The sequence below is a fragment of the Pelobates fuscus genome, chromosome 3, assembly GCF_036172605.1.
Source record: "Pelobates fuscus isolate aPelFus1 chromosome 3, aPelFus1.pri, whole genome shotgun sequence".
In the NCBI taxonomy this organism is placed as follows: domain Eukaryota; kingdom Metazoa; phylum Chordata; class Amphibia; order Anura; family Pelobatidae; genus Pelobates; species Pelobates fuscus.
Genome location: NC_086319.1, coordinates 210532848 through 210549925, shown reverse-complemented (window position 1 = coordinate 210549925; position 17078 = coordinate 210532848).

The following is a 17078-nucleotide window of genomic DNA, read 5'->3' as shown; positions in this document are numbered from 1 at the left end:
CTAATGGAGGTAGCAAATAAGGTCTATATGAACAGGGATACAGAAAGTAAGAAAGAGGAAGAGCGCAAGATGCGTAAAAAGGCTGATATGCTAGCGGTAGCGATCGCAGGCGTAGATAAACGGGGCCCAGATAGAGGCAATAATAGATGGAGTAGGGAGCCTTTGAGTAGGGATCAATGCGCGTATTGCAAGGAAGAAGGGCATTGGAGGAACGAATGTCCGCAAAGAGAGCAGTACGAGAGAGACCAACCCAGGGCAGGCTACGGAAACTTTAGAGGTAGAGCGAGAGGTAGAGGAGGCCCCGGAGGGAGTAATGGTTATAGAGGGAGTAATGGGAACAGAGGAAGTGTTAGGGAAGACAGGTATATTCCAGCAGCGCAAAGGTCCCGCGATAGAGAAGGTAGGGACTTTGTAGGATTGGCTGACACTGTCATGGAGGACTATTGATACCGACCGGGCTCCATCCCCCTTGGTCGAGCGGAGCCTATGGTCGATGTATCAATAGGGGGGAAAAGAAGTGCGTTCATGATCGACACTGGTGCTGAACATTCAGTGGTGACTAATTTAGTTGCTCCTCCATCTGGAAGGACTATTACTGTGATAGGAGCAACTGGAAGAAGTGCTGAAAAACCGGTTCTTAAAAGTCGACTCTGTACATTGGGAGGCCACGTAGTAAAACACCAATTCCTTTATATGCCTGAATGTCCAGTCCAATTGCTGGGACGTGATATGCTATCAAAATTACAAGCGCAGATTACGTTCCTACCAAATGGAACAACATCCTTAAAGTTTAATGGACCTTCAGGTATTATGACTTTATCCGTACCAAAGGAAGAAGAGTGGCGACTTTATACAGTGTTGACTAGCCAAAACCCTAGGAGTGATGAGACATTGTTTAACATACCAGGAGTTTGGGCAGAGAACAACCCACCAGGACTGGCCCGCAATATTCCACCAATAAAAATTGAACTGAAACATGGGGTTTATCCAGTGAGCCTAAGACAATATCACATTCCGCAGAAGGCTAAGAAGAACATCCAATCCTATCTGGATAAGTTCATACGGTATGGTATCCTAAAATTCTGTACTTCCCCCTGGAACACCCCATTGCTGCCTGTTCAAAAGCCCGGTACAGATGAGTATCGACCTGTACAGGACTTAAGAGCAGTCAATGATGTGGTTGTTAGCATACATCCAGTTGTACCCAATCCATATAACCTGCTTGCTTTAATTCCGGGCGGGGCTACTTACTTCACAGTCTTAGATCTCAAAGATGCCTTCTTTTGCCTCCGAATTGCCGCAGAAAGCCAATGTATTTTCGCTTTCCAATGGGAGAACGCTGTAACGGGCTCAAAACGCCAAATGACTTGGACAAGACTGCCCCAAGGGTTTAAAAATTCACCTACCCTATTTGGTTCAGCTCTAAGTCAAGATCTACTGGATTTCGAGTCTATCCCAGGAGAATGTGTATTGTTACAATATGTAGATGACTTGTTGATAGCAGCAGTTACAAAAGAAAAATGTCAGCAAGCAACGCACGATCTACTACATATTCTCTGGAAGGCAGGATACAAGGTGTCCAGGAAGAAGGCTCAGTTGTGTTTGCCAACTGTCAAGTATCTGGGATTCCATATCTCTGAAGGTCAAAGGATTATGGGGCCAGAGAGAAAAGAAGCTGTCTGCCAAATACCAATACCCAAGAATAGAAGACAAGTGCGAGAATTCTTGGGGGCAGCAGGCTTCTGTAGGATATGGATTCCCAGCTATGCGATACTGGCAAAACCTCTGTACGCAGCCATCAAAGGTACAGAGCACGACCCCTTCTTATGGACCCAAGAACAGCAAACGGCATTTGAAGATGTGAAGAAGGCTTTGATGAGTGCCCCAGCATTAGGTCTACCTGATCACACACGACCATTCTACTTATATGTACACGAGCAAAGAAGAATGGCTGTGGGAGTATTGACACAGTACTTGGGATCATGGCAAAGACCTGTTGCCTACATGTCTAAGCAACTGGATGCAGTGGCCAGCGGACTTCCACCTTGTCTAAGAGCCGTAGCTGCAGCCGCCCTGCTAGTAGCTGAAGCCGATAAACTCACTCTGGGTCAAGAACTTTATGTACGAGTCCCACATGCAGTACAGACGTTGTTGGATTACAAAGGAAATCATTGGTTTAGTAACAGCCGTATGACCAAGTATCAAGCAATGTTGTGTGAAAACCCAAGAGTGCATTTAGAGACTGTAAACACCTTAAATCCAGCTACCCTTTTGCCGCAACCTACTGAAAGTCAACATGATTGTTTGGAAGTAATGGATGAAGTATTTTCAAGTAGACCAGATCTTCGTGATTTTCCCATCCAGAACCCCGATGTTCAATATTACACCGACGGCAGTAGTTATGTGAAAGAAGGGATCCGCTATGCAGGATATGCAGTGACAACAATAGACAAGGTGATAGAAGCTCGGCCACTGGCGAAAGGAACATCAGCACAAAAGGCAGAATTAATAGCACTAACACGAGCGTTACAATTGGCTGAAGGTTTAAGAGTAAATATCTATACGGACTCTAAGTATGCGTTTTTAACCACTCATGCCCACGGAGCTTTGTATAAAGAAAGAGGACTACTGAATTCAGAAGGCAAAGAAATCAAGTACGCAGCTGAAATCCTACAACTATTGGAAGCAGTGTGGGAGCCGAAAGAAGTCGGTATCATACATTGTCGAGCGCATCTGAGAGGAGATGGTGATGTAACCAAGGGAAATCGGATGGCAGATAGTGCAGCTAAGCGTGCTGCTGAATCAGGAAGACAGGAGTATGTGGGGCATATAGCTGCTCTTATACCAACTCCACTGTCCCAATGGACTCCAGTTTATACAGCTCAAGAAGAGGAGTGGTTAAAGACTGAACCGGGAAAGTATTTGGAGAACAAGTGGTATCAGCTAGAAGATGGAAGAATAGTCATACCAGCATCACTAGCGGTAGAAATTGTCCAAAATTATCACAACGGGACACATTCTGGGAGAGACAGTACAGAAGAATCTCTCAGGAAACATTTCTACATACCAAGATTGTCCAACTTGACTCAGGCCATTGTACGCAGATGTGTAACGTGTGCTAAGAATAATGCAAGACAAGGACCAGTAAAGCCACCAGGAGTCCAGTTTATGGGGGGACTCCCCATGTCCGATCTACAAATAGACTTTACAGTAATGCCTAAATCGGGTGGACATCGTTACCTGTTGGTAATTGTGTGCACCTATTCAGGCTGGGTAGAAGCATGTCCTACTCGTACAGAGAAAGCAGGAGAAGTTGTAAGATTCCTGCTACGAGAAATAATACCCCGATATGGACTACCCTGTTCTATAGGATCGGACAATGGTCCAGCTTTTGTTCATCAGTGCCTACAACAACTGACTCATATGCTTGGTATAAAGTGGAGGCTTCATACTGCATATAGACCCCAGAGTTCTGGTAAGGTAGAGAGAATGAATAGAACTATAAAGAACCAGTTGGCTAAAATGTGTCAGGAAACCCAACTTAAGTGGAACGTTCTCTTACCCATAGCTTTATTGCGAATCCGCAGTACCCCTACCAGAAGGATGGGCCTCTCTCCTTTTGAAATCATGTATGGGCGACCACCTCCCGTACTTGGTAACTTAAGGGGGGACTTGAGTCAGTTGGGAGAAGGAATTACCCGGCAGCAGGTTGTAGAGTTGGGTAAGACTATGGAGGAGGTACAGAAATGGGTACAAGATAGATTACCTGTGAATATTTATCCCCCTGTTCATAGTTATCATCCAGGAGACCAAGTGTGGATTAAAGAGTGGAATAATGTACCGTTAGGGCCCAAGTGGAGAGGTCCTTATGTTGTTCTTTTGTCTACCCCTACAGCGATAAAAGTAGCCGAAGTAACTCCGTGGATACATCACTCCAGGGTTAAACCAGCAGCAGTCGATTCTTGGCAAATTACAGCAGATCCAGAGAATCCCTGCAAGATCCGGTTGAAACGCACTACTCAGTCGGAGTAACGAGGAATTATTGTGGATTACAAATTTTATTGTTACAGGTGTGAGTGAGAAGGCCATAATAAAGCCTGTCCGCTTACCAACACATAGTGTATAAGCCAGGAAAGTCTCGAAGGGACACCTGTGAAGACGAGCAGAACTCCATTCCCTGCAGCCCTCACATCCTGGAAGCTGAGGTTCCATCGCACGGACGAAGACTGAGGATGACGGCGAAAGATGTGCTTTTGATTGTGTTTATTTATATGTGTTTTTATATTCAGGAAGGTAGAGGTACCGACACTCCTAGCTGTGAGGTATGCATTAAGACTACGAGAACAGGTAACCATATTTCCCAAACCCTAATTTGGCATTCACAATACGAATGTAAAGGAGAGGTATCAAGATGTAGATACCTAAATATAGACTATAGTGTGTGCCATTTAGGAGTAGGAGAACCTAAGTGCTTCAGTCCAGAGTATCAACCTCGTACAATTTGGTTGACTCTCAGGAATGGAGATCCTCAGGGGACCCTAATTAATAAGACGGTGTTAGAATCCGTACATTCTTCGGGTGTTCTGCTATTTGATGCATGTAAGGCGATATCAAGTGGTAGAAAACCGTGGAATGTATGTGGGGATCTTAGATGGGAGAGGACGTATGGGTCTAATGATAAATATATTTGTCCCAGTAGTAAAAATAAATATGTGAGTCCTAGATGCCCAAATAAAGACTATAACTTTTGTCCATATTGGTCTTGTGTGGGGTGGGCGACTTGGGGACAGACAGTAGATAAAGACATGATAGTGACTAAGTTGCCGACTAGCCCTTATTGTAAGTCTATGGAATGCAACCCAGTCCATATACTTATTAATAACCCCGACAAGTTCCTAGATAAGTATGGAAATTTATTTGGGTTTCAGATATACGGGACGGGTTTAGATCCTGGGACATTATTGTTTATAGGAATAGAGACTGATACGGTATCCTCCCAGACTCATCAAGTATACCATTCCTTTTATGAAGAGATGAGTATAGATAATAAGATCCCCCATAACGCTAAAAACCTGTTCATTGACCTAGCTGAAAGTATTGCCGGTAGTCTTAATGTTACCAACTGCTATGTGTGTGGAGGTACTAACATGGGAGACCAATGGCCTTGGGAAGCAAAGGAGGTAATGTCCGGTTCTGAGGCAGTTGACCAACTAATATCTACACAAGCCGATTATCATTTGAGTGTTAGAGGTAAATCTGAGTGGAGATTAAAGACCTCCATCATAGGTTATGTTTGCATAGCAAGGAAAGGAATAATGTATAATACTTCTGTAGGAGAATTAACTTGTCTAGGGCAAAAAGCTTATGATGATGATACTAAAAATACAACTTGGTGGTCGGCTTCAAATGTCTCAGAACCATCTAACCCGTTTGCTAGATATGCCAGTTTAAAGGATGTGTGGTTTGATTTATCCATCACATCTACCTGGAGAGCCCCAGCAAATTTGTACTGGATCTGTGGTAAGAAAGCCTATTCGGAGTTGCCACAGGACTGGGAAGGGGCATGTGTGTTGGGTATGCTCAAACCATCCTTCTTCTTGTTACCGATTGAAACAGGTGAGACTTTAGGTGTTAAAGTGTATGATGTGAATCATAGGAAGAAAAGGGGACCCTTAGAGATAGGCACCTGGGAAGATAATGAATGGCCTCCCCAGCGTATCATAGATTATTATGGGCCAGCCACGTGGGCAGAAGATGGTACCTTTGGTTATAGAACCCCAATTTATATGCTCAACCGTATTATAAGATTACAGGCGGTGGTTGAGATTATTACTAATGAGACCTCACAAGCACTCAATCTTCTAGCGAAGCATAATACCAGGATGAGGACAGCAGTGTACCAAAATAGATTAGCCTTGGATTACCTTTTGGCAGTAGAGGGAGGTGTATGTGGGAAGTTTAACCTGAGCAATTGCTGTCTTCAAATAGATGACGAAGGGCAAGCAATAGCTGAGCTTACTAGCCATATGGTTAAACTAGTGCATGTGCCTACTCAGGTATGGAAAGGGTACAATCCAAGTAGTTGGTTTGGTAGCTGGTATGAGTGGTTTGGAGGGCTTAAGGCAGTGGTAGGTGGAGTCCTACTGATTTTACTGTTGTGTCTACTCCTACCGTGTCTTATACCCTTAGTAGTTAGGTCTGTGCAAAGCCTGATAGGAAGTATAGCAGAGAGGAAGGCTGCTGCACAGATAATGGCGATATATAAGTATAAGGCTCTAGATCAAGGAGAACCAATGCAGGAAGATGAGTGTTAAAAGATTCACATCATAAGATAAGTCTGGTCTGGTTCATGGTAACCTGAGGTATATGCAAACCAAGGTTAAGTGATGCCTCAAGTAATTGTGAAATATCAGAGGCATCAAAGGGGGGAATGTGATGTAATTCCAGTAAAATACAAGTTTAGCAGGCTAAGATTGCCACAAGGCATATGTATGTATATGTGTTTGTAGTATCAGTTAGTTAATTACACGTAGCTAAGATACTGTTATCACTGTACTGACCAGGTGCAGGAATGTAAGAACTGGAATTACGCGTCCCTCTCCTTTGTATCAGATGAGCCACGTGGTTAGACCGGATGGATGAGTTTAGACTCTATTTATTAAATAGGTTAAGGGTATGTGTGGGTGTAGTTAATTGTGGGAGGAGCTACAGTGCTATATAAGGAATGTACTCTATGTATTCAGTACTCAGACTTTGCTGTATTTTGGTGACGCTAGTCCCTCTGAGTCCCGATCGGTGATCCAATAAAGAATCTCTTCCTTCCTGAAGAAACCTGTGTCCATCTCTCTGTGCTTGGCTTCCGTCAGTTTCTCCGGTATCAGGACAATGATATATCCAAGATGGGGCTAACTCCCACAGTCAGTCACATTGACCTTAGGTAACCCCTCCTACGAGTGAGACAAGGTTATGTGATTGAGCCACTCCTTTCAGTCAGTGCTTGGTTGTTTTGTTGCCTGCCTCAGAAGAACTCCTAACATTTGTTTCCCTGTGTTTTCTGTCCTTGCTGGTTTCCTGACTTTGCTTGCTCTATGGATTTTGCTGATTGCCAGTGTTCTATCAGATTTCCCTACCCGTGAAAATCCCCTACCCTCGTCACTTCCGGTGAGGGGAATCAGCTGGATCCTGTGCTGCACATGCGTGCTAGCACTCCTGCTACTCCTCCACAGCAAGGTCCTGGAAGGTAAGTAAAACTAGTTTTACACTTTCATTATAGTTAGTGCATTCACTAAGCTTAGGACATGGGACATTTAAGGTTAATGTTAGGGTTCAAATTAGGGTTAGGATTAGGAACTTGTTCATATTTAGTGATATTTCACATTAGGGGAATATCACTAAATAGTGCTTTTTCAAACTAACTTTATTTTAACCCTTACCCCAAGGGTTAGGGTAAGAATAGAGTGCGAGAGAGGATAACATCGCTTACCTAACCCTAATTTAAACCCTCACTTAACCCTAAATGTCCCGTGTGCCTAAGCTTAGTGAATGCACTAACTATAATGAAAGTGTAAAACTAGTTTTACTTACCTTCCAGGACCTTGCTGTGGAGGAGTAGCAGGAGTGCTAATATGCATGTGCAGCACAGGATCCAGCTGATTCCCCTCACTGGAAGTGACGAGTGTAGGGGATTTTCACGAGGTAGGGGAATTTGATAGAACACCGCCTGACCCTTCTTTGAAAACCTTTGCCTTGGATCTTTTCTGTTATTTTTATTAAAGTCCCCGTGCCATCACTGACCCGACAGAATCCTGTTCTCAACCTCAGGATTTCTGTGGATTGTGCAGTGGTGTATTTAGGTTTTGTGCTGCCCTAGGCAGGACGGTGCTCGGGCACCCCCCTAAATTTAAATTTTCCCCACCACTTCCTGTCAAGGCCGCACTTTGACTGATAGACGCTCACTTACTGACAGACGCACAAACTCACTGACAGACTCACTGACAGACGCACACTCACTAACAGACGCACGTACTGACTGACAGGCGCACGTACTGACTGACAGATACAAACTCAAATTCACTGACACACACATTCACTGTAACACTCACTCACTGACAGATACACACTTACATTCACTGACACACACTCACTCACATTCACTGACGCACACATTTACTGACACTCACATTCACTGACACACACACTCACTCACATTCACTGACACACATATTCACTGACACACGCATTCACTGTAACACACACTCACTGACAGACACACACTTACATTCACTGACACACACATTTCCCCACACTCACAATTATTTTTATTATTATTATTTTTTAAATATAAATCCACCCAGCCTCCCTACGTTTGAGATAGCTGGGTGCATTTCTCACCTGGGGTCCAGTGGGGCTGCTGGGCAGGGAGGTGGCTGGACGTGCAGGCAGGCGGGCACCGAGGGAGCACTTTACCCTGAGCTCTCTCTGCAGACGTCATATTCTGGCTCCCGGCATCATTGCGGGTCGCGCGAGGGAGCTGAGCAGAGAGAGCTCAGGGGAAAGTGCTCCCTCGCCGCCCACCCAGGAAACCACTGCCCGCCTACCCCGGGGGAACCCAAAGGTGGCCAGCGGCCAGCTCCCGAGCTCCCATAAAACGAGGCAAACAAGGTATTTGCCTGGGCATGTGGGGGCGGCGGGTTTTGCCGCCCCCTGGAAATTGCTGCCCAAGGCAAATGCCCTGTTTGCCTCGTTGTAGATACATCCCTGGGATTGTGCTTGTAAAGGAGAGCTCCAGGACTGAACACAACCCCAGTGGTTTGTTGCACCTTGAAAAAAAGGTGGGGATACATATTAACCCCTTAAGGACCGGCCTGTTTTTGCGATGTTTGTACGTTAAGGACCAGAGCAGTTTTAACACTTTTGTGGTGTTTGTGTTTAGCTGTAATTTTCCGCTCTCTCATTTACGGTTCCCATACAAGTTATATATTGTTTTTTTCACGACGAGAAGGGCTTTCTTTACATACCATTATTTGTATTATGTCATATATTGTATTAAAAAAAAAATAAAAAAATATGGTGAAAAATTAAAAAAAAAACATGTTTTTGGACTTTTACTTGAAAAATCTTTTACTTATCTACAAAAGCTAATGAAAAAAACTGCTAAATTGATTCAAAATTTTGTCCCGAGTTTAAAAACACCCAGTGTTTACATGCTTTATTGCTTTTTTTGCAAGTTATAGGCCTATAAATACAAGTAGGAAATTGCGGTTTCAATATATATATACCGTGTTTCCCCGAAAATAAGACCTACCCCGAAAATAAGCCCTAGACGAATTTTCGGGGTGGGCTGCAATATAAGCCCTACCCCGAAAATAAGACCTAGGCATTTTACCTTTGCGGCCCGGCGGGACTTCCTTCTTCTATGAGGAGGGGGAGGAGCGTTGCGGGTAGCGGCATCGCGCAGCGTGATGACGACGTGCGCAACGTGGTGACGACGTGCGCAGCGCCGTCAGTCTGCCTTCACGGATCTTCAGCGGAAGGATCCATTCCGGGCGGTGAGGCACCCAGTGGTTGGACTCTTTGAACTGTGAGTAGATATTTTATGTCTGGGACTTAATTAATTAAAGGGGGGGTGAATTAATTAAAGGGGGGGTGAATTAATTAAAGGGGGGGTGAATTAATTAAAGGGGGTTGGATTAATTAAAGGGGTGGTGGATTAATTAAAGGGGTGGTGGATTAATTAGAGGGGGGTGGATTAATTAGAGGGGGTGGATTAATTAGAGGGGGTGGATTAATTAAAGGGGTGGTGGATTAATTAGAGGGGGTGGATTAATTAGAGGGGGTGGATTAATTAGAGGGGGTGGATTTATTAAAGGGGGGTGGATTAATTAAAGGGGGGGTGGATTTATTAAAGGGAGGTGGATTAATTAAAGGGGGGGTGGATTAATTAAAAGGGGGTGGATTAATTAAAGGGGGGGTTCAATGTACATACCTTTACCGTAAATAAATAAGCCCTACCCTGAAAATAAGCCCTAGTGGGTTTTTTGTGACTAAAATGAATATAAGACCCGGTCTTATTTTCGGAGAAACACGGTATTTTAAATGTATCAATAGTGACATTGTAACACCGTTATCTGTCATAAATGCCCGAAACACACCTAACATGTACATATTTTTTTAAAGTAGACAACCCAGGGTATTCAAAATGGGGTATGTCCAGTCTTTTTTAGTAGCCACCTAGTCACAAACACTGGCCAAAGTTAGCATTTATATTTGTTTGTGTGTTAAAAATGCAAAAAACGCTAACTTTGGCCAGTGTTTGTGACTAGGTGGCTACTAAAAAAATGCTGAACATACCCCATTTGCAATACCTTGGGTTGTCTTCTTTTGCAAATGGTATGCCATCATGGGGCTAATTCTCATTCCTTGGCTACCATACGCTCTCAAAGGCAACTTAACCAATCTGACAAATTTCAATAAAAAAAAAAGTTAAATCAAGCCTTATATTTGACCCTGTAACTTTCACAAACACTATAAAACATCTACATGTGGGGTACTGTTATACTCAGGAGACTTCGCTGAACACAAATATGAGTGTATCAGAACAGTAAAATATATCACAGCAATAATATCCTCAGTGAAAGAGCTGTTTGTGTGTGAAAAATGCAAAAAACTGCACTTTCACTGACAATATCATCGCTGTGATATGTTTTACTGTTTTGAAACACTAATATTTGTGTTCAGCGAAGTCTCCCGAGTAAAACAGTACCCCCCATGTACAGGATTTAGGGTGTCATAGAAAGTTACAGGGTTAAACACAGTGCTAGCAAATTAAATTATCTGGACTTTCGGCCTGGGTTGGCAGGCAGGTCCCTCAAATTGCAATCATTAAAATTACTTAATTAGGTAAAAATATTACATAAATATGCACGTATAATTTTAATATATATACATATTTATATATTTGACGTCTACGTGTATATTTATGAAATTATTTATGTAATTATGTATGTGGACATATGTATATTTCGTATTATTTTTATTTATTTATTTATTTATACATAGATATATATATATCATTACATTCTAAGTGTATTTTGATATAAATATATATATATCAATATCAAAATACTGTTAGAATAAAATTGCATACCGGTACTTATAATTGTAATGTACTACAAACTCTGCTCTAATATATATGATTGTAAAAAAAGCTTTTCTTTTCGAATAAATAAAATAAATATAAAAAAATACATCCAAACTTTCAAAACCACTATACCCACTCACAATGACCCATGACATAACTGAACAGACATAATCAAATGACAGTATTGTAATGACATAATACAAAACACACAGCCACAACAGGCAATATAATATAACAGATTTTAATATTGTAGGTATATACCAAGATACCACTACACCCCCAGGTTGAAAGCCAGGAACGGACTCCAACCTACCAAATACAACCAAGTGAATATTGCTACCAAACTTCCAAGATCCCAGCTACCAACAGGGGTAAACACACAATCGATGGGGCCCCGGTGAAAAACTGATCAACCCGTGGGCCCCCCCGACATATACATACAGACACACACACACACAAAAACACATACACACAGACAGACACACACACATACACAGACACATACATACACACATATATACAGACACATACATACATGCACACAGACAGACACACACACAGACACATACATACACACAGACACACACCCACACATCCACACACATACACAACCCCGACAGACATACACACATACCGACACACACACACACACACATGCAGGCACATACATACAGAGACACACACATACAGACACATACATACACACAGACAAACACACACATACAGAGACACACACACATACAGAGAGACAGAGACACACACACATTCAGAGAGATAGACACACACAGAGACACACACACACACACATACATTCAGACACAGACACACACACACATACATACATACATACATACACACACATACACAACCCCCGACAGACATACACACATACACACACACACATGCAGGCACATACATACAGAGACACACACATACAGACACATACATACACACAGACAAACACACACATACAGAGGCACACACACATACAGAGAGGCAGACACACACACACATACAGAGAGACAGACACACACAGAGACACACACACCCACATACATTCAGACACAGACACACACACACATACATACAGAGACACATACACACACACAGACATATACATATACAAAATCTTTCCTGTTTCCTAACTCTTGTGACGTTCGCTGGGGTCCAGTGGGGGCTCAGCCTGATGGGAGTAAGAGTTCCCACTCTGACTCCCTCCTCCTTTCTCTCGCACGGGCTCTGATGGAGGAGTGACTGGGGAGTCACTTCCTCCTAGCAGTGATGTCATCACAGGGGGCCCGGTCGCGCTGTTAAAGCGCCCAACGCTGACCGGGCCCCCTGAAAATCCATCTCCATCGGGTGGCCCTGACAGCAGGTTTTCCGCGCGTCCCGGAGACGCAAAATGTGGCAGCTTTTACCCGATTGCAGGGGTCCGCAGGGCGGCCGGGCACCCTCGAGTGACGGGCCCGGTCGCAGCTGCGACCCCTGCGACCACGGTATGTATGCCACTGGCTACCAATCCTACCTACCCCTAATATTTCGCCATCACCCGCCGCTAAGACTAGCAGAGAACAGAAGTGATAAACCCACACAACTCATAAAAAATGGGAGGGAGGGTGGGACAACAAGTAAATCAGGATTAGTTCAAATTGCACCTACACTAAAATGTCTGTTATTAATGTTTCTATAGGCCCTGCCCCCTACCCATTCCAAATTAATCAAATCCACTGTATGCCTGCCTCCTAGCTATGTCAAGGCCCATTCCCTTGGTTTCACTGCTCCATGGACTACATTCCACTTGCATACAGGGGCGGACTGACCGGTCGGGCACTTCGGACATGGTCCGAGGGCCCGGCCGGGAGAGGGGCCCGCCATCAGGGGGCCCGGCCGCCCCTTTAAATGCTGCAGCCGCCTGAGCGCTCTCTTAAGAGCGCTCAGGCGGCTGCAGCTTCTCACCTCCCCTCCCCGTAGCGTGCCGAGCTGCTCTGCGTCCACGGTGCCGGCCGGAGTTATAGGAAGGTGCACACACACTGAGTGTGCACCTTCCTGTCAGTCCGGCCGGGTACAGGAAACAGAAACTCCTGTTCCGCGCGGAACAGGAGTTTCTGTTTCCTGTACCCGGCCGGACTGACAGGAAGGTGCACACTCAGTGTGTCTGCACCTTCCTATCAATCCGGTCGGCACCGCGGACGCAGAGCCTCTCGGCCACGCTACGGGGAGGGGGTAAAAAGAGGGAGGGAGGGGGGGGGTTAAAAGAGGGAGGAGGGGGGGGGGTTAAAAGAGGGAGGAGGGGGGGGGGTTAAAAGAGGGAGGGGGGGGTTAAAAGAGGGAGGAGGGGGGGTTAAAAGAGGGAGGGGGGGGTTAAAAGAGGGAGGGGGGGGTTAAAAGAGGGAGGGGGGGTTAAAAGAGGGAGGGGGGGTTAAAAGAGGGAGGGGGGGTTAAAAGAGGGAGGGGGGTTAAAAGAGGGAGGGGGGGTTAAAAGAGGGAGGGGGGGGTTAAAAGAGGGAGGGGGGGGTTAAAAGAGGGAGGGGGGGGGTTAAAAGAGGGAGGGGGGGTTAAAAGAGGGAGGGGGGGGTTAAAAGAGGGAGGGGGGTTAAAAGAGGGAGGGGGGGGTTAAAAGAGGGAGGGGGGGGTTAAAAGAGGGAGGGGGGGGGGTTAAAAGAGGGAGGGGGGGTTAAAAGAGGGAGGGGGTTAAAAGAGGGAGGGGGGGTTAAAAGAGGGAGGGGGGGGTTAAAAGAGGGAGGGGGGGTTAAAAGAGGGAGGGGGGTTAAAAGAGGGAGGGGGGGGTTAAAAGAGAGAGGGGGGGGGTTAAAAGAGAGAGGGAGGGGGGGGTTAAAAGAGAGAGGGAGGGGGGGTTTAAAAGAGAGAGGGAGGGGGGGTTAAAAGAGAGAGGGAGGGGGGGGGTTAAAAGAGAGAGGGGGGGGGTTAAAAGAGAGAGGGAGGGGGGGGTTAAAAGAGAGAGGGAGGGGGGTAAAAAGAGAGAGGGAGGGGGGTTAAAAGAGAGAGGGAGGGGGGTAAAAAGAGAGAGGGAGGGGGGTTAAAAGGGAGGGGGGGTTAAAAGAGAGGGGGGGTTGTTAAAAGAGATGGGTTAGAAGAGAGAGGGAGGGGGGTTTAAAAGAGGGAGGGGGGTTAAAAGAGAGAGGGAGGGGGGTTAAAAGAGGGAGAGGGGGTTAAAAGACAGAGGAGGGGTTAAAAGAGAGAGAGAGGGAGGGGAGGTTAAAAGAGAGAGGGGAGGTTAAAAGAGAGAGGGGGGGTTAAAAGAGAGGGGGGGGTAAAAAGAGGGAGGGGGGTAAAAAGAGAGAGGGGAGTAGGGGGGTAAAAAGAGAGAGGGAGGGGGGTAAGAAGAGGGAGGGGGGGTAAGAAGAGGGAGGGGGTAAGAAGAGAGAGAGGGGGTAAGAAGGGAGGAGTAAGAAGAGGGGGAGGGGGAGTAAAAGAGGAAGGGGGGAGTAAGAAGAGGGGGAGGGGAGAGTAAGAAGAGGGGGGAGGGGGTAAGAAGAGGGGAGATAAAGAAGAGATGGGGGAGTAAAGGGGGTAAGAAGAGGGGAGGGGGGAGTAAAAAGAGGAAGGGGGAGTAAGAAGAGGGGGGAGGGGGTAAGAAGAGCGGGTAGGGGGTAAGAAGAGGGGGGAGGGGGTAAGAAGAGGGGGGAGTAAGAAGAGGGAGGAGTAAGAAGAGGGGGAGGGGGAGTAAGAAGATGGGGAGAGTAAGAAGGGGGAGTAAGGAGAGGGGGAGGGGGGAGTAAGAAGAGGGGAGAGTAAGAATGGGGGTAAGAAGAGAGTGGGAGTAAGAAGGGGGTAAGAAGAGGGGGAGGGGGGGTAAGAAGAAGGGGAGGGGGGAGTAAGAGGAGGGCAATTGCCCCCTCCCCTGTCCGCAGGCACCGTGCGGGCAGCCGGCAGGGGAGGGAGGAAGAGAGGACCCGGGAGCTCAGCCTGCAGCTCCTCTGGGTCCTTCTTGCGCGAGCACAGATCGTTGCCGCGGTTACCACGGCAACGTTACGGCTCTTGCAAGAGTAAACTCTAGCCCTGGAGCTACGGGCTAGAGTTCACTCTCAACACTGTGACCACCAGGTATTCCTGGTGGTCGCAGTGGTGAGAGTGAACTTTAGCCCCATAAACACACTGCCCCCACACCATACACATTCACACACTGCCCCCCATACACACATACTGCCCCCACACACACCATACACAAGAACTGCCCCCACACACACACCATACACATTTACACACATTGCCTCACACACACACATACACTGCCCACCCATACACACACAGCCCCCCATACTAACATTGCCACACACATACACAGCCCCCTCGTACACACATTGCCCCACACACCCTACACATTCACACACTACACCCCCTCACACACACTGAACCTTTCACACAGACTGCACCCCTTACACATTGCACCACTGCTCCTATACCCTACTACAGCCTCATATCCCAGCAGACCCCAGGTAAGTTGTCTAACTGTTCTTAAACGGTTTGACTACTTACTCTGGGAGGGGGGCCCGGCCCTCCTGGCACCATAACGACTACACAGAGTAGTAGTGGTTATTGTGCATGGATTATTTCTTTAAATAATCTACGAGTGCCCCAGTAGCCAGCAAGCCAGCCAACCCACAGGCCAGCCAGCCCACAGGCTGGCCAGTAGACAGCCAGCCAGCCTACAGGCCACCAGTTAGGCTTAAAGCCAGCAACCCCACAGCCTGCCAACCGCAGCCAGCAAGCCACAGCCTGCCAGCCAGCAAGCCACAGCCTGCCAGCCGCAGCCAGCAAGCCACAGCCTGCCAGCCGCAGCCAGCAAGCCCACAGCCTGCCAGCCGCAGCCAGCAAGCCCACAGCCTGCCAGCCGCAGCCAGCAAGCCCACAGCCTGCCGGCAGTAGCCAGTAAGCCCACAGCCTGCCAGCAAGCCCACAGCCTGCCAGCCGCAGCCAGTAAGCCCACAGCCTTCCAGCAAGCCCACAGCCTGCCAGCCGCAGCCAGCAAGCCCACAGCCTGCCGGCAGTAGCCAGCAAGCCCACAGCCTGCCAGCAAGCCCACAGCCTGCCAGCCGCAGCCAGTAAGCCCACAGCCTTCCAGCAAGCCCACAGACTGCCAGCCAGCAACAGTAATTAAGGTAAGAGGAGCCAACTTGGCCTAGGTATCAGCTATGTTGTGTTGCTATATTGTGAATAGGAACCAGAGTGTTGGAGAGACCCCCCTCCAGGCCCCATTAGACTCCATTGTAGTCTCTAATGGGACCTGGAGGAAATTCTTTCTAACACACTCTCTAAAGGACACTGAGATAGCCTCTGCTAGAATGCTCCCCCCCTCCATGGCCCATTAGCCCTCAATTGTAGTCTCTACTGGGGCCTGGAGGCGACTGTTTCCAGCAGGGACACTGAGATGGCCTCTGTTAGAAAGACCCCCTTCCAAGCCTGTTAGACTCCATTGTAGTCTCTAATAGGGCCTGGAGGGGATTCTTTCTAACACACTCTCTAAAGGACACTGAGATAGCCTCTGCTAGAATACTCCCCCCCTCCATGGCCCATTAGCCCTCAATTGTAGTCTCTACTGGGGCCTTGAAGGGATTATTGCACTTTTGTTCCTTGTGTCTAAAGATTGTGTAGGGTGTGGCTGGAGGCGGTGCATGGAGGCGGGACATGGGTGGCGCTTGCTGCGGAGTATGGGTGGGGCCTGTAAGGGGGCCCTTGATTTATTTTGCCCGGGGGCCCTGAGGGTTCTCAGTCCGCCCCTGCTTGCATACACACTGTCACAGTCATTTACATATACATATACATTATCGTATACACGTTCATTTAACCATGTATCAATGTATTGAAGAAAGAACGTTTCAGTCATTATATATTTATTCATAGTTACCAAATAACCCAATAAACAAATATGTTGATGCTGACTTGTTACAGAATGACAAAACCCTGTACTTTCCAAATT